Raw genomic sequence first — 24,482 nt, forward strand, 5'->3', positions numbered from 1 at the left:
CTCATGAATTGCACCATTGATCGGTAAAGATCTCGTCTTGCACTCCGAATCGTGACCAAACTCCAAGCAAAGCTTCGGCGATGGTGTCCAAATAGATATTGCGTAACGCGACAGCCTTTGGATAGCGTGTAAGGTGATCAACGACCGTTAAAGTATAACGATTTCCTTGTGTGGACGCGCGTTTTATAGGACCAGTTAAATCAATCGTGACACGGCGGATTGGTTCATCGATAAGAGGCGTACTTCCCAAAGGAACGGGTCTATCACCTTTTTAGATTCCTTCCGCTGACACTTGTTACAGGAGAGACGAAACCGCTTAGCGTCTCCATTGACCCCTGGCCACTAGAATCCTTTGACAAGATGGTCATGCGTCTTAGCAGTCCACATGTATCGGTCCAAGATGCTTTCATGCGTGAGTTTCAATACTTTTCCTCGCTTTGCTGTTGGCATGACGACTTGCTTGAAGTGCTCGTGTCCCTTCATGTCGTGGCGGTACAAGATCGGCTTCTTCTACATAAACCACAACTAGAAATTTGGAGTTCTCTTTTCCTATCCTTTTGTAGCGTGCTCATACAACTGCGGCAGAGTTGCGTCTTCTACTTGAAGATTTTGCAACTCGGCTGGAAGCAAGTTATGAACCGGCAACGAAGTAGCTTCAAACGATGTCGACTTCGCCTGACGACTCATGGATCTTGTGTTCACATCACTCACCATTTCAGGTGTATAGGTTGGTGGGCTAGGTCTGGTAACACAAAACGACATCTCAGTACGACGTCATGTGACAATCCGGGTAAGCACGCTGTTTCGATTTTCCCCCTTCACGTACAGAGAATCGATGTCAATTATGACAACTGGTAACGAATCATGCGTGATGATGGCGTACTGTATAGTCCTGTAGCTTCACGTACTTCTTGTTCACAAGGGTGTGGAAACCACACACAGTGTCGTACAAGAGAGTGGCGTCTTCCCCAATGACGGCGGCTGATTCGAGGTTTATTGATTTACAGCTAGCCTCCTTCCCACGTTTCTTGCTGGCAAAATCATTCATCTGGGTCGATATGTCCCTGGTCGAGATTCATGATATAGTTATAATGGGTAATATTACTTTGCAAATATCGGTTAATCGATGTATGTATGTATGCATGTATGTATGTATGTATGTATGTATGTATGTATGTATGTATGTATGTATGTATGCATGCATGCATGCATGCATGCATGCATGCATGTATGTATGTATGTATGTATGCATGTATGTATGTATGTATGTATGTGTGTGTGTGTGTGTATGTTGGAGAGTGTGTGGGTGGATGGATGGATGAAGGCAGGCCGGCATGTAAGGATGTACGTATCGATGCAGGCAGGCAGGCTGGTTGGTATGTATGTAAGTATGTAGGTAAAAAGGTTGATAGGTAGGCATGTGTATGTGACCAGCTAATCGTTTTGTCCATGCCACATTTTGTATTGATACATTCCTCAAATTATCAGTTTCTTCATTTGTCAGGATTTTATCCTTCTGATGTGACTATGATTGCGGCTACTAAACCACTGAAAGACAAACAATATATGATCGCATCGGTCAGGAACATTAATGTCGGTTGTTACTCGCCAAATATCGTCGTTCATCTGCTTCATTACATTATCTGACAATGTTTCTTTCAGCGTTTGAGCGGTCGAGTCTTGATTCGTATTATCATTTGGATACGGTTTTCAGTTCCCTCGGCACAACCTGTAAGGTCAGTACTTTGAGGTAAAATTAGTTAATAACGGTTAATATTTCATTGTGAATTCCGGTGGATCACCTTCGTAATTTCATATCCATATACTACAAAAAGGATTGAGTGTGTAACTCTGGTCATGGTTCTACGTTCTACGTGAAGTAAAATTTATATTCTGTAAAACATACTCAATCTGTTCAAAAAGTCAGATGACATAAAAACAGCTTTATATTGCGTCAAGTTGAATTTGACCTTCAAACAGGTTGCTCATTCCTTTAAAAATCCCCTGGGTCTAGCTACTGTGTAATTGGCGTAACTTTGAATAATGAATTGATTTCAGCATTTGATTTCCAACATCTGTTATCTTCACCAATGTTTGTCATTGAAAACAGATAATTCTTCTTGCGCATGAATCTTTCCTTTATGGACTCGAAAAACCTATACTGCAGATATGATGCGTATCGTCTACATATCTATTGCATTTTGCTTTTGGTGTTTGCGACTATTATCGCATAGTTAACACGCCCACTTACCGAGAATGACAGTTTGATGTACTGATTAGCCTTAAAAGAGTAGCATACAAAGTCTTTGGAGCAATCTGTTCCCTACTTATAACTGAGTCCTTTTTTCACTACATGTGCTAGAAATTTAAACCTCATTAGTATTGTAGCCAGCATTTTTTAAAACTCTAATTGATTGCCTCGTATAGACCTTGATAATATATAATGCATACTGTTTGTATTTGACACAATGTAAATGCGGAATAAATGCTTTTCACAACACTATAATTTGTGTGACACTGTTTTCTTGTACGAAGAATTGGCAAAACCAAATATTACAATGTATGTCCAATATTTGCAGATGTTTTAAATTCCTATGACTACACCCCACCACCACGTGTGTGTAAGGGAAAGTGAAAAGAGTGAACGCAGAATTGGATATGGCAGAAAAGCTTTGTATTTATTTAAACCACATGACATTACGATGCATTAGACAAACTAATAAACTAGGATTATCTACAATAACCGACTATGCGCTGTTCACCGTACATTAACATTACATTAGAATATCATCTAACTCTTGATTTATCTTGCATGGCATCGTTCAGCCTGAACGTTTAAAACAAAATGGCCACCCCTACATGCTTTCACTTTCTAGTAGCGGCTTAACTTTCTAACTATACTGTCAACACGGGTGTGTTTGAGCATTCTTGCGGAGATTTTGAACGTGCTGTCATACACAATTCATTGCTTATTACCTTAGTCGTGCTAGCAGAAGCAAAACTATCCATTGAGTGATATGTATGCATATACACTAGTATCTATCTATCTATCTATCTATCTATCTATCTATCTATCTATCCATCTATCTCTCTATCTATCTATCTGTCTATCCGTTGACGAATTCACACTTGATTACTAAGCATCGTGTGATGTGTGGTCGAAGATAAAGTAAAGACGCTAGCCACATAGCAATTATATGTGATAGAAATGCAGAAATAAGAAAAAGTGTCAGTGTACGTTTTTGTCCTTATATATTAAGACTAATCCGAATACCGTAGTGGCGGTGAGATAATAAACCTCAACCAGCATATCCCTGGGAATGACTCGGTCTTGTAGCTGACTAGTTCATTAGAATGTGATTTTGCAAAGCTCTTGCTTGTGTGATACCAAGTCAGGAGCTTCTGCAATTATTGATGGCAAATTGTTCAAAGTCCCTACTGTTCATGAGGGAACAAAACTGAACTGTAAACAATTTGTCGATGCTGACTTTAATTGGAACTGTTTTCCTGTAATTAGCCATATTATGGCTATAAGCTAGGGTCAGGTATTGGTCCGCTGGTATGTCCGCTAGGTTGTTCTATATCATGTAAAACATGGTCAGCTTGGCCATGGTTCGCCTGGATTCGAGGGATTTCTACTGGAGATGGTTCAACATCGCGCTGACACTGCTAAAGTGGTTCCGTGGTACGTATGCTCCCTGCGTTGCACACTACTGGTATTACGGTACCAATTACGCAAGTCCAGGTGGGCGGAGCATAATGTGTAGGGACGATTGCTTTCAGAAATAAAGAACAACTCTAGCTGTGATTGGTGTATTATGTAAAAGTTGTACTTTCTGTTAGGCTTTGAAAAAAGTTAAGCCTCTTGACAACATGTGAGATTAGCTTAATTCTGATCTAGAACATATTTTGTATTTTTTATGATTTCTTTAAAACGTGGTACACGTGGCTGAAACTGTGTCTGTTGTGACTAGATACCTCTTACCCCTGTCTAGTTCCAGCACACTTGTCTCTCTTAAATGCAGTGGAGTACCTGAATATGCCCTTGTCAAATTGACAATCTAGCACTGCTCTCTGTGACATTGTGTGACATGCATGCTGAGGTAGGATAGAAAGTATATTTATTTCACAAAACATTAGCATATAGGTAGATGGAAAAACCATTGGTACCGTGATATCAAAAGGGAAGAACAGCCTCACACTGTATCCATAGTGACGCATACATGTGGGCGGCATTTATGAACTGTACTAGTTTGATGTAGGAAAACAAATGTAATGGATGCTGAATAGATTTTATCAAATATTGAAAGTTCTTTAAGAATTAAATGTATGAAATCTTCAGAAATTAGCACAAGTTGATTTTAGATGGGAACTTTTGATAACTATAGCTATGACAGATATATACTTGTGTTGCCTGATGCCTTTACGTTTGTGTTGTCAGCTCCTAGATTTGAATACATGACCACATACTGAGTATTTTACCTGAAAAAGATGAACACTCATGTGTAGAAAAGCAACTATCTTGTTCTTCTAAGGCATGCCATAAACCAGGATAGAGAAGAATCTAAGTAGATAGATCACTTGTATCGTGTAGGATGTTCTGGTATGAGTAATTTTAGGTAATTTATTAAAGATAGAGTATTTTTTCCCACTTCGATTTGAATTGTCCTGCTCTAATTGTCCATTTGTGTAAACTTTCCTGCCTTGAAATTGTTCACGCAGTTTATAAGTCAGCATTTCCCAGTGACACTTGTATAAGCCCAATTATAATCTACTATTAAATTTCAATTAATTCTATTTATTTCTGTCCAGCTGTTTTTGTGGACTTTCCATATTAGGTCCAATATTACTGAGTGATAACCATTTTAGTCACATAGTGCTCATTAATTCCATTCAAATCCACACTGTTCTAGAAACTTTGCATCCCATCGCAAGATTCCAAATTATCATGGGATCATATCGGCATGGTTATGGAAGGCTGCACACTGCGTACCGGCATTGTAGAAAATATGAACTATGTTACACGAAAGAGCTGCGTCATCTTAGAAATTAAAATTACATCACTCTTGCGGTCTCCACTGCATATGGAAGTCTAAACATTAGGTTCTCACTTTATCAATAATGTATTTTTTGGATAATTTAATTGCAATGAAGTCAATACAGGTTGTTAATGAACTCATCTATATTACATGGATAATATATTAGAGGAAATAAAATTAACACACCTTATGTATATCATTCAGTTAGTTCCCTTACACCAGACATAACATTTCAAGGAACAAAAACTCGCATTTTTAATGACTGGTTATTACAATAAAGAGAAGATTTGTGAAGTATTATATTAGCCCTCAATCTTGATGCAGATGGAAATAGAAGCCAATTAATAATTTCACACAGTAAAGTTTACCCTAATTTCACCCCCCCAATCCAACATAACCACTCAGAAGCTGTGATCTGCTATATTTGGTGACTGATTAGCTTACTGAATACATGTTATTCACAACAGAAAGGAGAGAAGCTTATTATTTGTGTTACTAAGAGTGTTACAAAGCGGATGTGTAGGTAGACCTATGTGTGAGGACTGGGGGGTTAGTGACCTCATGTATCTGCAGATAGTGTAAAGTGTTGAAATCCCGTTCTTTTAGGTGAATTGTAATTTTTGAAGTAGGAAAGGTACAGATCATTTGGTACATTGACATTTGACCTAGTTATTACATAATATGACATAATGTGATTTATCCCATATCACCCATGTGAAGTTCAATAAGTGCTAAGATGAATAAGACACAACTCATTGTTAAAATAATTAATTTTATTCAAAAGATGATTTTGCTAAAGAAGTAAAAGTATGAAAACAAGAGATAAAACAGCTCAATGACATTTCTATTCACATTCATACAAGACATAGATTAGTACCTCATAAAATTTGTTTTTCACAAGTGAGACTAAGTACTTTTGTTACTTATACAGTCCCGAACTAATTTACAGATTTTTTGGAAAAATTAAGTTTCCTATAGGTATAACGGTACCAGATGCGCAAGTCCAGGTGGGCGGAGCTTAAGGTGTAGGGAACATTGTTTTCAGAAAATAAGAACAACACTAGTAGTGACTGGTGCATTATGTAAGAGTTGTACTTTCTGATAGGCTTAAAAAATGTTAGGCTTCTTGACAACATGTGAGATTATGTTAATTTTGATCTAGATCATATTTTCTATTTTTTATGATTTTTTTTAAATGTGGTACACACGGCTGAAACTGTTTTGACAAGATAACTCATACCCCTGTCTAGTTCCAGCAGAGTTATCTCTCTTAAATATAATGGTGTACCTGGTTCTTGTCCTTGTCAAATTCACAGTCTAGCATTGTTCTCTATGACAGTGTGTGACACGCATGCTGAGGTAGGATAGACAGTATATTTATTTCACAAAACATTAGCATTCAGGTATATGGAAAAATAATTTTTACCGTGATACCTGCTAGACTAAGTTAGATGAGCACCGACGCCATATTGTCACGTGATCAAAACAAATGACCTCGGATGGAGAGATCTCGTTAATCTAACCGTGGCACATTTATTCCTTTAACATTGTTTGTTAGTGACACACTGCCAACTTTACTAAATATTTCGATTTGAACGAAGTATAGGTGAAATACACAACACAATTTTGTTAATATTGCACATTTCCCACAAGGTCATCCCAACAATTCCTTATCCAGTCGATTCCTTTATAAATCGCACGAGTCTCCAATATTTGCTAAGCCTTCTATGTCAATTGTAAACCCTTTGAATTGGCTTACTTTTTGTTTCTCTTTTGAGAATATGACGCGAGCTTCTTAACGCTTTAAAACGCACATGTCAGGGCGGGCCTAGGTACATTATGATATATTACCGTAATGCTGCATCATGCAGAGAGTTCAACTTACAGTACATCAATGGCTTGTTATTCACACGCAATCAATGTGTGTTTTATATATATATATGTGTGTGTGTGTTTGTTTGTGTGTGTGTGTGATTAGGATTTTTAACGTAGCTTTAAAGATTTTTCAGTAGCATCGCGACGACGACTGCAGTGCTGCAGTTTATAGTGATGTCAAGCACAGGGGCATCATGCCTCAGGCATGTAGAATAGTAGCATAGGTAAATGGTGTTATAAGCTCAATTTTAGGCTTTTCCATAAAACTATATTTTTAAATTTCAACCTTCTATCCAAATTATAATATACCCTATACCATAACCCGTTTTGCTTTTAAAGAACCAAACCTGTTATTAAAACAACTATACAAGTCAACATTTTTTGCGGAATCTGAGGCATTGAAAGGTATCTTTAGAAAATTGAGAAATAAAAACATGCAATACAGAATCATGTACAACTTATCATCTGTGTTATTTGCAATTAACAAATAGATTCCGCTGTCAGATAGAAAAAAACTATGTAGATGAGACTTTGCACGCCTAGTAATACGAAAAGAATTAGTGTACAAAAGACTGCAAACGTCTAAGTTAATACGTGAATTAGCGTGCTAATATTCTCACTCAGAAATTTTCTTTGTATCGGGTTTAAATCTATTCACTGGCATGATGCCCAGTAGGTAATGAGGACAACAACCATAATGGAAAGATAACTAACACAAACATTGGCTGGAACCTAGCAGAGAAAACTTAACATACAATAGAGATCCATATCTAATTAAAAACACTTTTTCCAATAGTGTCCTACCCAGAGAAGTATTACCTGCCGAAACAATGTATGTATGTGTGTATGTATGTATGTATGTATGTATGTATGTATGTATGTATGTATGTATGTATGTATCTGTGTATGTATGTATGTATGTGTGTATGTATGTATGTATGTATGTATGTATGTATCAAGAATGGAGGAATGGATGGATATTTCTGTATGTCTGTCTGTTTGTCTGCCTCTCAATATGTGTGTATGCATGTATTTATGTACGTATGTATGCATGTATGTATGTATGTATGTATGTATGTATGTATGTATGTATGTATGTATGTATGTATATATGTACGAAGACTGGAGGCAGGGATGGATATTTATGTATGTCTCTCTGTCTGTCTCTCTATATATGTGCATGCATGTATTTATGTATGTATGCATGCTTGAATGCATGTATGTATATATGTATGTATGTATGTATGTATGTATCATTGCATGTATGTATGTATTTACGTATGTATGTATGCATGCATGTGTGTGTGTTGGATTGCGTGTGGGTGGATGGATGGATGAAGGCAGGCAGGCAGGTAATGATGTACGTGTCCATGCAGGCAGGCAGGCTGGTTGGTATGTATGTAAGTATGTAGGAAATAATGTAGATAGGTAGGCATGTTTATAAGGCTAATATTTTGTATTGATACATTTCTCAAATTATACATTTCTTCATTTGTAAGAATTTATCCTTCTGATGTGGCTAGGCTTGCGGCTACAGAACCACCGAGAGACAAATATATACGATCGCATCGGTCAGGAACATTATTGCCGGTTGTTACTCGCCCACATGTCGTCGTTTTCCTGCTTCATTACATTATCTGACAATGTTTCTTTCAGCGTTTGAGCGGTCGAGAGTCTTGATTCGTGTTATTATTTGGATACAGTTTTCAGTTCCCTCGGCGCAGCTTGTAAGGTCAGTACTTCCAGGTAAAAATAGTTAATAACGGTTAATATTATTTTGTAAATTCCGGTGGATCAAGTTGGTAATTTCACAGCCATATAATACTAAAATGGTTGAGTGTGTAGCAGGTCAAGGTTTTACGTTCATTGCAGTAAAGTAAAATACATCTTCTCTAGAACATAATCGATCCGTAAAGAAAATCAGATGACATAAAAACTGCTTTATATTGCGTTAAACCGCTCCGGTGACCTAGTTGTTAGAGCGTCCGCCTCGGATGGGGGAGGTCGTGGGCTTGATCCCCGGTCGATGCATACCAAAGACTTACAAAAATGGTACAAACACCTGCCTCGCTGGGCGCTCATCATTAAGGAATTAGTGTTAGAACTGGTCGGCCTGGTGTCAGGATAATGTGGCTAGGTGGGACATCATGCTACATGTCTGCGGCATGATGCCCCAGTCCTAAACATCACTATAAACTGACACATTGCAGACATCGTAAATATATGACTGAAACATGATAAAGCAACTTTAAAAATCCAAACCAAATCACGTTAAGTTGAATTTGACCTTTAAACAGGTTATTCAGTCCTTTAACGATCTCTTGGTTCTAGCTACTGTGGAATGTGTCTAACTTTGAATAATGAATTGATTTAAATATTTGATTTCCAAGTGACGCTCTAAACATTTGTTATCTTCACCCATGTTTGTCATTGAACATAGATAATTCTTCTCCTTGAACACGAATCTTTCCTGTATGGACTCGAATGCTATCATCCACATGTTGACTGCATTTTGCAATTGGTGGTTAAGTCGATTACCACATAGCTAATACGCCCACGTACTGAGATTGACAGTTTTATGTACTGATTAGCCTACAATGAGTAGCATACAATATCTTTGGAGCAATCTGTTCCCTCCTTACAATTGAGACCATTTTTCACTACATGTAATATCAAATTAAACCTCATTATAATAATAGTCTACATTATTTAAAACTCTAATTGTTTGCCTCGTATAGACCTTGATGACCTATAATACATACTGTGTTTATTTGACACAATGTAAATACACAATAAATGCTTTTCACAACATTGTGATTTGTGTGACACTGTTTTCTTGTAAGAATAATTTTCTTAACAGAAGATCACAATGAATCTCTAATAGTTGCCATTATTTTTAAATTCCTATGACAACACCCCTCAACCATAAATGGGTAAACGACTGGAAGCAGAAATGGATGTGGTAGAAAAGCTTATATTTTATTTAAACAACATGATATTACAAGGTATTAGACAAAAGTAATAAAATGAGATGCGCTCCAAAAACCGAATATCCGCTGACCAACGTACATTATGTATTGAATATATTCTCACTCTTGATTTATCTTGCATGGCATTTGGATACACGATCCTAAATTCTGAATCTGTCCATCTCAGCCATTCACGCATAAACGTCGCGATAAAAATCTCGTCTTGTACAACCTGAACTTTTAAAAGAATGGCCACCCGTAAATGCTTGCACTTTCTAGTAGCCAGTACACTGTCTAACTATACTGTCAACACGGGTGTCTTTGAGTCTTGCGGAGATTGTGAATGTGCTGTCATACACAATTAATTGCCGATTACCTTAGTCGTGCTAGCACAAGAAAACCTAGCCATCTACTGCTAAGTATGCATATACACTAGTCTATATCTATCTATCTATCTATCTATCTATCTATCTATCTATCTATCTATCTATCTATCTATCTATGAACCTACCTAACAACCTACGTACCTATCTATCTGTCAATATATAAATACGTTGACGAATTCACACTTGATTACTACGAAACGTGTGGTGTGTGACCGAAGATAACGTAAAGACGGTAGCCACATGGCAATTAGTAATGATAGAAAGGCAGAAATAAGTAAAAGAGTGTCAGTGTACGTTTTTGTCCCTACATATTCAGACCAATCCGAATACCGTAGCGGCGGTGAGAAAATGAACCTCAACCAGCATATCCCTGAGAATCACTACGTCTTATAGCTGACTAGTTAATAGAATGTGATTTTGCAAAGCTCTTGCTTGTGTGATACTAAGTCAGGAGCTTCTGCAATTATTGATGGTAATTTGTTCAAAGTCCATATAGTTCATGGGGAAAAAGCTGAACGTAAAACAATTTGTCGATGTTGACTTTAATTGGAACTTTTCCTGTGATTAACCCTAGTTTGAATATATGATAGGTTCAGGAATTTGTCCGCTGATATGTCCACTAGGTTGTTCTCTATCATGTAGGGCATGGTCAGCTTGGCCTTGGTTCGCCTGGATTCGAGTGATTTCCACTTGAGATGGTTCAACATCGCACTTAACATTGCTAAACTGATTCTCTGCTTCGTCTGATCCCTGCATTGTACTCCGCTAGACTAAGTCAGGTGAACACCAGCGCAATATTGTCACGTGATCAAATCAAATGGCCTCGCATGGAGAGACCTCGTTAATCTAACCGTGGCCCATTTATTCCTATAATATTATTTTCTTAGTGACACAATGCGAACTTTACTAAATCTTTCGATTTGAACTATATCAGTCGTTATTGTGTGTTCAAGCTTACCAAGCAAATCGGCGTCGTATGTATTTTTACAAATATTTGAACAATTAAGCAAAGACGAATTATACGTGATATACACAACAATATTTTGTTAATTTTGCACATTTCCCACAATGTCATCTCAACAATTTCTTATCCAATCGATTCCTTTATAAACTGTACGTTGAAATTGATAAGAGGTTATGTATGACAGCATTAGTGTTCCAAAAGTTTAAGACGAAAATCTTTTCTCCATTTAGCCAGGGATGAGAATAACGATTGTTTTGCAAATATTGCACAGTTTACACTGCGTCATCCAAAATATTACAGTTGCAATGACTTGCGTACTCAATGTTACATACATATTAAATATCGTTTTCCATGACACACAAATTCTGTCAAATAGTAGTTTCGACATAATTAACCTCTTCTACGAATAGCGAAAGTTACGATATTTTGTCAAATATTGCATATTTCGACTGTACCAACAATCCATTTGCTATCGATAATTTGATAATTGTTACATATAATGTAATATGTGACAGCCTTAGTTTGGCCAACGATAAATACTAAAATACCAAATTCCGTCTATGAAGGGTGGCATATGTTGCCAAACTCTGAACAATTTAGACTGCATCATCTCAATGTTCCATTTGCAATACATTCTTTGATCAGTGTTGCATTGATATTAAAATATTGTTATATGTAACAACACATGTTTTGCCAAAAAAATCATGATTTAACTAGGAGTTCCTCAAAAATAGGAATAATTTGGTTGAATGATTCGGGGGCACTTTGTGAAAAAGGTACATGTTTTTGCAATAAAAGTACTTGATGCATCTTATTCAGTTTTGGATATCATCTTTCTGGAAACAGAGATAAAGTCATTTCATGATTTTATGTTAGATTATATAAATATTAAAAAAAAAAGAGGTTCAATATAAAGCAACACAGTTTAAAGGGACTCTTTAGGAAATGTTGGGTGAGTCAGAGGGGTTAAATCTTGAAGTGAACGGGTGGATAAAGGAACCATCTGTTCATGTGTAGCAAGCACTTATTAAACCAAAAGAGCAGCCTTCTCGTACTAGGATATGCTGGAGGCTGGGATTAAAATCGAGTAATGGGATCAATAATCTCATTTGACTGATTCATCAAAATGATTCCATGTTATGAAAATCGTTTTTACTCTGGAGTTCTGTGTTTCATGGACATATTTGTTTAAAAACAAATCAAGCATTAAATTAAACTATACATACATTCCAAGGTTTACGACGAAATCTTCATGGTATTAAGTTAAATCTGTATCCTTTTGTTAAGGGAACTGAAATTTAATATTGTATAATTAATGAGTGATAATATAACAAGTTAGTTTTTTAAAAAACAAATCAAACATTATATTAAACTATACACACATGTCAAAGGTCATGGTATTAAGTTAAAAATATATTCGCTTGTTATGGGAACTTCAGTGTAATATTTAATGAGTGACAATAGAACAAGATATGTGAAGCATTTATCGCACAAAGTTATTTTCAATAACATCCTTGCTATATCTATATTTCACACAGTATTCAATGGTTAAAAATTAATAATAAGGATTGTGTCACTTGAAAATACACTAAATTGATTATCTGGTACCTAGTGAGAATAAAACGTAACAGAAATGTTTCTTCAAATGTGCTAATTTGATTTTATAGAATGGAGTGTCTTCCTAGTTTCTACACCTATTGTAAAAGATAGAGGTCATCATCAAGAGGAAAAAACACAGTGCAGATAGAGAAGCACAGACAGTTAGAGGTATGATATACTATGGATATACAGTTACCGTTGGCAACATTCTGTATTGATTAACTTTGCACAAAGTTTGAATGTCTATCCTCAAAGTTTGCATTCAAGACCGTGATTAAGGAGTTGATCATTTTATGTTGATACTCACTTTATTTTAACATTAAGGATGTGGGTTGAAATAGTTTGACCTTGAGCGTTTTGGTAAACACCTGGTGTTGATCTAGATCCTGGCCTTGATTCAACATTAGCAGCAGCCACTTAAATAAGTTCTATTTTATTTCAAAATGATTGGTTGTTGTCGAGGTCATGATGTGGCTGCGTGTTTATGATGTAAAAAAATTATTTATATTATTTCTTAGAGTAAAATGATTGATTTTCGTTGGGGTTACATTGGGTGTACGTGATCTTTAACAGGTACATAATTTCGATGAGGTTCTGGAACATGTTCATGTGACCCACTTTTTGAGTTTTAGGATACGATATAACCCTTGCTTTAGAGAGATATTTTCTGTAGATGTTGTGCTCTTACGATGGACGCTGTATGTTGTGTTGTTTGGAGTTATTTCAAATTAATTTGCATCAAATAATTAATTCTTTTTTTACCCGAAAATACGTGTGCTCATATGAAATTGTTGAACAAGGACAGCTTTTCTAAAAATGTATTCAAATTTCCAAAACTGGAGTGATATTTCTTATTTCCACAAGGAACTGTAGACTTCAACAAATGTTGAATTTGTTGAAGTCTACAGTTCCTTGTGGAAACAAGAAATATGACGCCAGGTTTGGAAATTTGAATACATTTTATACATACACTAATATGTAGTGTTGAACTACATATTACATTATACGTCATCGTCTTCCATCTTCAATTATTCGTCGACACACGAATTTTGGATCATTATAACAATATAGTATTAGAACTTTACCAAAACGTATTCGTGTATTAGTCTTGTATTTTTTTTTTTTTTATTTGATTTTTAAAACCGTAAGTTCATATTTTTTGTTTTACTTTTACAGAATTCGCCCAATAAATTATTCTCTTTTTCAAAGTTTTTGTTTTCACTCTTTCTTGTGCTATAGTTTATTCACGCCTGTACACGTAACAGGTGAGAGACAAAGGTCCTATTGTTAAATTATGATTTCACCTTCACACATGACCACTTTTATTCTGTCAGTTTGGTAATGTCATAGTCAACAGAAAATTAAACTGGATCTGCATCAAGCATGGGGACAGGTCATACATTTACATGTGTGTGTACCAGGCATGAACACCTACTATTTGATTCATTCCTTAAAGGGAAGTAATTTCTCATATCCTATAGACAATTTCAGGATACGGTGGAATTCATTCTCATATCTGGTATAAATCAAAGACTAAAGATTCAATATATTGGACATTCTGATCCAAACAAGACTTGTGATTTACACATGGATTAATGCCAACCTTATCTGCAGGTGGGTCATTAAGTAGCACTAAATGAATACCCTCGATGGGTAAAGACTGTTCTTTTGCGAATGGCACGGATCCGGTGGCTAGGTCTAATAACCATTTACATATTGGAGAAATACATTAACAAAGCTGTATCTTACTCCCCGAATAAGAACACCTTCACTAGAATAAGACTTCCCAGAGAAAGGCAATTGTCGTGGTAATAAAACAGAGATGCTCATGTGAGCCTTACAATTTTAATAGGGATAGACGTGGTGGAATCGCCAATATTTGGTATAAAACCGTCGGTGTGAATGGTTGATAATTCTCCATAATAAAATCAGACTGGATTTTTTTTGACCCAACAACTGTATTGTTTTCGTTACTTGATTCCGAAAATTTGTGGTAGTTAGAGACTTTGAAGGACTAGAATGAGACTGACATAATGTTTTACCAAACAACTGCAAAGTAGAAGTCTAATTATCCATTGAAACGTGTAGAGTCATCAAAACCTTAACTTATCTGTAAATGTGGGGATGGAGGCTATTTCTTTGCCATTTCTAATTCTTTTAATCTAACTTACAGTTCCCATTTTATCTTTTTCTCCTTCTCTCTGTATTTCCATCTCTTTTCATATTTGCATTTGCCTAACTTCCCGTCCGTATGACTGTCTGATGTATTTCTGTTAATCTTCCTGTCTGTCTGTCTGCCTCTCTCGCTTTGTCAATCAACCTTTCCTCTTTCTTCAACTGCAATGGCATATATCCTCTTCATGCAATTGCACTTGTATTTGTTTCTCTCTTTTCTGCTTTTTAAGTTGAAATTTTTTTAATCAATGGTACTGATTCCACTTTGGATGGTATGGTAGAAGTGAGTATCTTTTAAGTAAACATCATCTGTTTCCTGTTTGTTAAGCGGACACGTAATTTCCTTTCTAAAATATGCATTGTTGTCAACAAGAAAAGGAATGTCCAATTGAATAAACAAATATCATACACTGTGATACACAGAAACCACTGAGAAATAATAGCGATGTATTATGTTTTCTAAATGAATGTCACTAGACATAGAGAACATATTCTTGATTTTTTGTACACGACATTTACAAACTGCAGATATAAATGGCTTAGCATCATAGAGAAAAGCCAACATACATACATACATACATACATACATACATACATACATACCCAAATATAGAGAAGAGACGAAATCAATACTATGAAATATGATTTGCGAAGAAAGTTAAAGAGAAACGGAGAGAACTGCAGAGGCAGCAACATTAAAATCAGAAGCAACAACAAACTGAAGGAGGAGAAGAGGTGGATGGGAAAATGGAAACGTGCGATGTCTCATTATTTTTTAGAAACGAAAAGATCTTGTGATGTAGTGAGGTTATGCTGAGACTTGACCGTCAGCCAACACATGGAAAACTAGGGCCACTCCCTAAACCACATCGGCCCTTTTCATCTTCCCACACATTTGTGGAAAGGGAAATAGTCATCCTTTCTGCCGAACACGTTATATTTGTGCATGTATATTTGTATGTATGTGCGTGTTTCGTTCATGGCAGACAACTGAAACTTATACCTTCTACACTTTCTCTCTTCTGTTGGATAGCATGTCTGCATGTAAGTGCATACTATTGTGTCTATAAACACTTCCTACATTTGACTTTATATAATTATGGTGTCTTTGGCTCGAAGAGATGTGTGCTGACTCGTGGACCAAAGTTGTTATCATTACATTTTCCATTATTTATTTTAACATTCTTTATATTAACTTGTGTCACTATTAACACTTTTTCCTTATAAATACTACAGTCCATATAGCATTCCCACGATAATCATTTTAACAAAGGATTTCCCTTTGTCCCTATATAGTCTCCCGCATGTAAGTCTATTTAACATTTTTATATGGCATTTCTCATTTTCCCCATGACCGTCCCTTGCACGCTGACCTAAAGCGTAATGTTAATTCCTGTATGTCCCACAATCGTCCCCGACAACTACTAACATATATCCTCTAAATTTATATAAACTAGGTCTAAACATGTCCTAGAATGCAGTTCGTACAGTCTACTATGTGTAAACACAGTTGATTGGATGACATTTTGGTGAGTTAATATAGCACATTCACGGGCGTACCTGGGGTGAAGAACGTAGCCGTGGCTTTGTCTACCCGGGTAAATGCTTAAGTGTTTCAACAACGGTCTGTCTTTTGAAATAAATGTAAATACCTTCGCTCGTAGTTCTCATCTAGAGCATTACAAAGAATGTGATTTGCATTGTTATTGGACATTCATGTATGGAAATGGGTGTCGGTGTATAGTCGTTATGCAATAAGTACATATTATGGCAGGACAAATTATGACTTCAAGATATGAGTTTCATTTGTTTGTTGCTCAAAGTTTCAAGGTCATCTAAATGAAATCGATTTTGCAACATTTACTGATAAAATCATACACACAGAACGGGTCGGCATACAAATTATCTCAGTCAGATTTTAAGCCAGATCGCAAACCTGGAGAGTTGCTAGAATTCGATAACTGATTTAAAACGTTGTGTACTGACCCGACACATCAGTTCGTTCAAGCAGCATAATTGAAAATATCTCAAGTCGCATCATTATGCAAGTCACTAACTGATGTAATACAAATTTCAATCGAGATATATTCAACAGTAGTATAGTTGAAAACAAACGAGCAGTTAACCTAGTAATTGAAACTATGTGCAAGAGTACTAAGACGAAACTGGCATTAATATAAAAGTGACTGCCTTTGTAAGTATGCATTCTAGAAAAGTCATTGATTCGCATATTTCCGTTCATTTAGTTGGCCGGTCCGGTACCTAAGTGCGTAGAGCGTTCGCCTCACATCAGGGAAGTCGCTGGTTTAAACTCTGGCTGAGTAATATTACAGACTTATAAAAATGGTACTAGCAGCTAGTCTCTCAACATTAAAAGGTTAGCGTTACGACTTGTCCATCTGGTGTGAGGATAGTGAGGATATATATGACAAACAGAGCAGACAATATTGTTTTTTGGTCTTCCAGGCGGTCTCGTTATCATATGAAGTGAAACTGTATATGGAGAGAAAAGTTTGCCTTGCTATCTTGAACATTTATAGTTCCTCCCTTTCCACAAATTAAACGAGCGTCCGTGAGTTAAGGAACACTTAACTTGACGTACACTTCGATTCTGCAATGCGATTGTTATCGTAACACGCAGTCCAAGGTTCGATTAACAGTAAGTAAAGAATTAAAAAGAGTCTGGTCTGGCTTGAATTATAACACTATCTCTCTCTCTCTCTCTCTCTCTCTCTCTCTCTCTCTCTCGCTCTCTCTCTCTCTCTCTGCATATCTGAAAATACTTAATGTTAGGCTTTGAACCATTAACCTGATGTGAAACTATATAAACTCTGCTTCGAAGAAACTCGTATTATGCACCTTGTCGACAACAGAGAGAAAATGGAAAATATATAAATTACGAACTTCATATTACGTTATTGGAGAATGTGCAGCTATATATCGAACATAAGTTCAAAATGAAAATCTTACATTAGCGAGTTCGTGTAACAGGTCACCAGCATCAGAAAGCCAAAATCCACCGAAGACTAATAGTTACTAGTAACAGTACAGTTTCAATATCTCCGTTTGTTTCCATGGTCTTGTATGTTGTTAGTGTTCCATCTCACGAATGTAGTTTGAATTGTTTGGTGTGTTTGTGTGTGTGTTTCTGTATGTGTCTCGGTACAGTGAATAACAACGAATGCAATAAGACATTCACTTCTTGGCCCACACTTATCCATAAAATTTTAATAATTGTGGTATTTGGTTTGTTTGCAGATCATGATATTAGTCATCGGGTAATGGACAATTTATCTGGTCAAGCTAATGTATGTCCTTGCACGTGTGCGTTGTGTTTCTACTTATGAATTGTACTTTTAATTGTGAGATATCCATTTAATTGTGCTTTTTACTCATCTATTGTACTTGCAACATCGCGGGAGTTTTATTACATGTATCTAGATCATGGTTGTAATATTTTGTAACTTAATTGTAACTGTTATGCAATACTTTGCAGTTATATGTTATAATCCGTTTATTTTCTATATTAGCAGGCATTTTCCCATGCTCGTTATGATAAATATTGTACGTTGCGTGGGATGAGGTTATTTTATATGTGAGTTACTCTCGCATTTCGACTCAATATGACATTTCCGATAAAGAAAGAATTTTAATTTTAACTGCTGTACACGCTTGAAAGCATTAGTCTGTACAATTCCAGTGAGCAACGATGTTTTCAATTTGTAAAAGATCCTCAAAGTTCTAGTGAATGTTCCCTTGCTAACTTTACATCGGCAATGTATTTGCTGTAGCGATTATTGCTTCTAATAAAAGTGTAGCGCACTTCCAAATAGCATTGCATTGAATGGAGCAATGAATTTGGTCATCAAACACTTCCAAATAGCATTGCATTGAATGAAGCAATGAATTTTGTCATCAAACACTTCCAAATAGCATTGCATTGAATGAATCAATGAATTTGGTCCTCAAACAATTCTAAATAGCATTGCATTGAATGAATCAATGAATGTTGTCATCAAACACTTCCAAATAGCATTGCATTGAATGAATCAATGAATTTGTTCCTCAAACAATTCCATATAGCATTGCATTGAATGAATCAATGAATTTGGTCCTCAAACAGATTAGGCTATCTTTGATCATTCTACAAGTTCTAACTACATTGAAGTGTGTGCTACTGAGCCATTTACTCTTTTTTAGATATTGGAAATTAAAGTGTCAGAACATTATGTAGAAACCTACTTCTGACAATGAGGTCAGTTACTTTTTATCTTCGTTGATATGTTTGCCTCAATGTTTCCTAACTCCTAGCGTGGCCCCGAGTGGCCGAGTGGTCTAAAGCGCTCACCGTTACGGATCACTGCCATCTCACGTCTGTCTGCGTAGGTTCGAGTCTCGGATTCGGCCAATGTGGGTATGTGAGAACGCTTGCCAGTAGCTTCTCGAGGGTAGGTTGTTCTTTCCGGGGATTTCCCGTGTTCTTCCGCCACCATTAATACTGGCCGTAATGTATAGCCTATCGTGTTTTGAAAAATGGCGTTAAAGCATGCAACAAAAACAATAACAAAAAATCCTAACACCTAAGACAACTCATATTTTCTGTATGGATATGTGCAGTATGTCGCATCGCTGCCATTCATTTTTTCTAAAACATCTGCCATTTGGTGATGTCATTTAATGAGGCAGATCACCAAGTCCATTTACTAATATTATGCCGCTGTTGTCATTGTTGTTTTTATACGGTTTAACGCCATTTTCAGCACAATATAGGCTCTACATGGCGGCCAGTAAAAATGGAGGAATAAGAACCAGGGAAAACCCCGGAAAGAACATCGGATGCACGAGAAGCTACTCACAATCTTTCTCACATATGCACATTAGCCGAACCCGAGACTAGAACCCGATCCGGTGGCCTGGTTGTTAGAGGGTCCGTCTCGGATGAGGGATGTCATAGGTTCGATCCCCGGCGGAGTATACCAAAACCTTATAAAAATGGTACGAACAGCTGCCTCGCAAAGCGTTTAGCATTAAGAGGTTAGTGTTAGGACTGGTCTGCCTTGTGTCAGGATAATGTGACTGGGTTGGACATTATGCTAAATGTCTCTGGCGTGATGTCCCGGTGTTAGACATCACTATAAACTGCCACACTGCAGACATCGTACCGATATAACGGAAAAAATTGTTAAAGCTACGTTAAAAATCCAAACCACACACACACACACACACACACACACACACTCGATCGTACCCACGCAGACATAGGTGTGATTGGGATGGCAGTGGATGTGTAATGGTGAGCGCTTTTGGCCACAAGGGGCTCTTTATTATTCTGAAGCACTTTGTTAGATGTTGTACTTCTGTTACTAAATGTAGTGGTGACTACAACCTTAGTAGATGTATGAAAAGCATGCATGTTAAAAGCGTAAGGCACCGACTCATTAAGAATGTGATCCACATGTTTTTTTTTTCTAATGGTTTTTAGGGAACATTTACCACGTTATGTTTTATGTTGTATATCATGTCAGCGTAACTGAAACTCCGCTTGTTCTCCAAGGACATATGCATTAACCCGACCCGGTCTAGTCTGCGCGAGGATTGGATTAAGATTATTACGCTCTACAACTCGACCTACTAAGCCTCCCACCATGCAGTGTTTAATGTTGCTATTTGGAAAAACAACAATGCATAATACAATATTCTTACCGCAATAAATGCATTTGTGTCAATAGATTTTGCATTGATAAAATGCATTCTTTGCCAAAATAATTGCACAAGTTACAAATCTTCCTTGGCCCATTGTACACCAATATTCCGTCACAATATCATAGAGAAGTTATAAAAAGACGTTGTTAGGGACTCATGCTATAAATACTTTTCCTCGTTTCTTATCATACAATATTATTATGCACTGGGTGGACCTCATTAACAGCAAACTCTTGTCAATAATGGACGAGGCGTACGAAAGTTTTGCGTACACACATACGAGTAATCTTAAGTCTTATATATATATATATATATATATATATATATATATATATATATATATATATATATATATATATATACATATATATATATAAATGGTATTTGCGATGGTATGTATTAGAGTTGTGATAATATGTCATTTTAGTAAGAAGGTATTGCAAGAAAAATCGGTCTTGACCAGTTGGTTTACAATGTTATTGAACATGCTAAGGAAGACATTATGTGTCAGTTCTAAAACAGATATAACATTGCTAATTTGATTGAAACTCCCAAACGTATGTACATCTACCTTCAATTATGTTAGCTTAGCAAACGAATTTATTTTGCCAAGGAGTCCAAAAGGAGGAAATTTGCCCTAAACGAAATCTTACGTGTGTTGAATTTCTGTACTCTATTATTGTATAAGTTATATTGTTGGCGTTCCTGATACAAATTAGTATCTTCTTTTCCTAGTTTATCCTTGTATATTTTAGATACCTACTTTACTACGCCCCGTGATCACAGATTGTAGCGAGCATTGCTAATAAACGGCTTACGTCATGATTGTCCAGTTTTTTTGGTGGGCGGATGTTGGGGTCATGCATTTTTGTTCTCTCATATTTTCCATTATTTAATGATCTGTACTTTTTAGTATTTGATGGTCAATAGCCAATCAGATTCCCATTGTCTTAATTGGTGATAATCTTCTGTACTCTAAACATACAAGTATGGAACAGTAATGTAATATATGCGTTAACATAGACAATATTTTCAACCAATTCAAACAACATTGCGTCTGTAATAAGATTGTATTTTCAGCCGCACGGAAGAATCTAAATGCTTACAACAAAGTAGTTGCTCCTCATGAATACATTACACTGAGCTTGTCATTGTTTATTAACGTTGTTGCATGCCATGTGCAACAGCTATTTAACAGTCCTTCCAATGTTTTATATTTGTGTTTAAAATTTACTTTTTTAAGAGCGGAGAAGGAGTCTACTGAATCCGTGCTAAACTCGCCCCCCCCCCCATCTCTCCATTAATGTAAATAAATAACTTTAGAAAATCCCCATTAATGCTTTTTTCCACAGGTTGGACGATATATTGACGGATAATATCCCACTAGAAATATCATCAGAGATGTCAGATTCTTATAGTTTACAGTACATATTGCTGTTGTACTTCCGTTCTCCTTTTATGATCAACGGCGGAATGTTTCGAACCTTTTACCACATGCAAATGAGTGCGTCACACCTATTTCGTATCCCAGAGCTTGCAGGGGATGTAAACATAAAGTACTAGGAAATAATAAAAAGATAACAAGAAAATACATTAATATATAGAAAAAAAGAAACAAATATTTTTACCCGATGGATTTCTTGTTTATCGCAATCGATTATTCTTGTCAATGTTTATCAGTATGAATATGCATTATGTCAAAGTTGCTGCTTCAAATCTTAAGGCCTTTGTTTGCTTTGATCTACTTTCTGTGTCTCAGAACGTTAGAGCTACGTACCAACAATGTTTGTCTTTCTAAAACACTATTAAACGAATATTAAACAACATCACATTTAGTGAATAAAATAATTGGATTTCATTTAATCCATTATCTGCCTCTGGTAACATTCATTCTATAATGATTCCCAAATTGATTGAAATTTGCACTCCATGCAGGATCGAAAAATAGGAATTAAAGTACACGTGAAGCACATGGCCCTTTGTAATTCCTGCACTGTACTTGTTGTTATTATTATTTGGTTTAAACATTTTTCATTGCCACATTTAGAGCACGCGGGTTCAGTCTACAATTTATCGCAACTCTGCAACAGCCTTTCTACAAATACATAAATAGGTGCAACAAAAGTGGGACATACTATCAGTACGTGCTTATACATATGCGTGGGTCAGATACGGTGCATTAACGCAAATGATTATCAAAATATTGATCGTGCTGGAATCGAAAATGCATAGTAAGTGCATAAAAAAAACACATTCAAAAATGACAATTTGTGAGTATGTGTTGGGGGGGGGGGGCTATGAAGAAATCACGTGTCGGATACAGGAACTGGCTCATGCCAGTAGTTAATATGTTTGACTTATACAATAATTTTATTTTGTTTACTCTCTTCGAAATATGTTTATGGATTTCTTAGATGCGAGTGTTTTAGTATTATTGCCAGTAGTGATACAATTAGTAGTCCTAGTAGTAGAAGTTATAATTTTATTATTATGCCTACTATTAACATTTTTCCTTTAAATCAAAAGACATATGATCTCAAAGTGCCATTGAATGAATAAGTATTTATCATTTACACTGGTAGAAGATATAGCGTTTGAACGCACGGTGAATTAATAGTAGTTTGTGTACCCCAAAACCATTTTACCTGGGGTTTACTTTGTAAACGCCGGCGAGTTGTAACGAAATTTAGTACATTGGAGTAGTTGCAAATAATCTAAATTTTTGTTTCTCGCTTTAGCCTGCAAATTTTTTTGTGCTTTGCACTAATCGCTTCATTCACACAGAGGTACATTCATCTCCATGACAAATCTGAACATATTACGGCAAGAAAAAGAAATGACACAACGACCAATCTTAATATCGGAAACATCAAGTTTTCGATCACTGTTCTACAATTTGCCTTGAGTATATGTCTTTTTTTGACAATTTTAGTTGTGTATTCTTTAATAAATGTGAGGAATATACTTGCGTTACCTACCACATTATTTTGTAAGGGCACCTACAATTAAGGAGTATCCCAACGTCTGAACTAGATTTACCTATATGAGTGTCTACTCTATTCGAGAATTAATCAAATGTTAGGTATAAATGGAAGTTCAAGTCTTATTCTCTATCATTTCGTCGTAATTAGAGCTAATACATAAATAATAATACTGAAACATTCAGGATTATAAATGAATATACCAATACAAGTAGAACATGCTACACACAAAACATTCATATCCATCTGAACATAACAATATCACTATTCACAATACAAAGCTTACAATACATATTACTATAATGTTTGTCCTTTTGTGTGGATATATGGACAGATAGATAGATAGATAGATAGACAGACAGACAGACAGATATGCATACAGAGAGAGAGAGAGAGAGAGAGAGAGAGAGAGGGAGAGCTTAAATAACGGGGGAAGTGCATTAACTCGGAATGGAACTGAAACGATCTTCCCACTAGGGTATATAATTCACGACGAGCTGATTCACAAACCCAAGGTGGAAGGACCCTGACCCACCCGCTCCCTGTCAATTTACACAGTTCGTTATAAATGACCTATTAATTAACTCGTTCTGTATTAGAACTAAAAAACATGCAAGCGCTTCTCTCTCTCTCTCTCTCTCTCTCTCTCTCTCTCACACACACACACACACACACAAACACATAAGCAAACAAACATTGTCTTCGTCATGTTTAGAAGGATAGTAGCATGAGATAACTGCCTCAATGTGGCACTCATTTCAATATTTTATACCTACATTACAATACAGGAG

The 24,482-nt window shown here is 36.3% G+C and overlaps 1 protein-coding gene across 3 annotated transcripts in view; it reads left to right on the forward strand.

Annotated features, from left to right (window-relative positions):
* Positions 1-24,482, forward strand: part of LOC149792041 (transient receptor potential cation channel subfamily V member 3-like) — a 175,797-nt gene that overhangs the window by 63,903 nt on the left and 87,412 nt on the right. The window contains exons 2-3 of one of the 3 annotated variants that reach the window (XM_089970536.1): positions 8,571-8,646; positions 12,901-13,000. The exons of 1 other annotated variant lie outside the window; for it this stretch is intronic. The gene's annotated coding sequence lies outside the window, so the exon portion shown is untranslated. Of the gene's footprint in view, positions 1-8,570; positions 8,647-12,900; positions 13,001-17,253; positions 17,667-24,482 lie in introns of those variants that run through there. One more of the 3 variants, XR_016423470.1, reaches the window with a different exon arrangement.

The sequence above is a fragment of the Sinohyriopsis cumingii genome, chromosome 9, assembly GCF_028554795.1.
Source record: "Sinohyriopsis cumingii isolate HCF-2022 chromosome 9, ASM2855479v2, whole genome shotgun sequence".
Lineage (NCBI taxonomy): Eukaryota > Metazoa > Mollusca > Bivalvia > Unionida > Unionidae > Sinohyriopsis > Sinohyriopsis cumingii.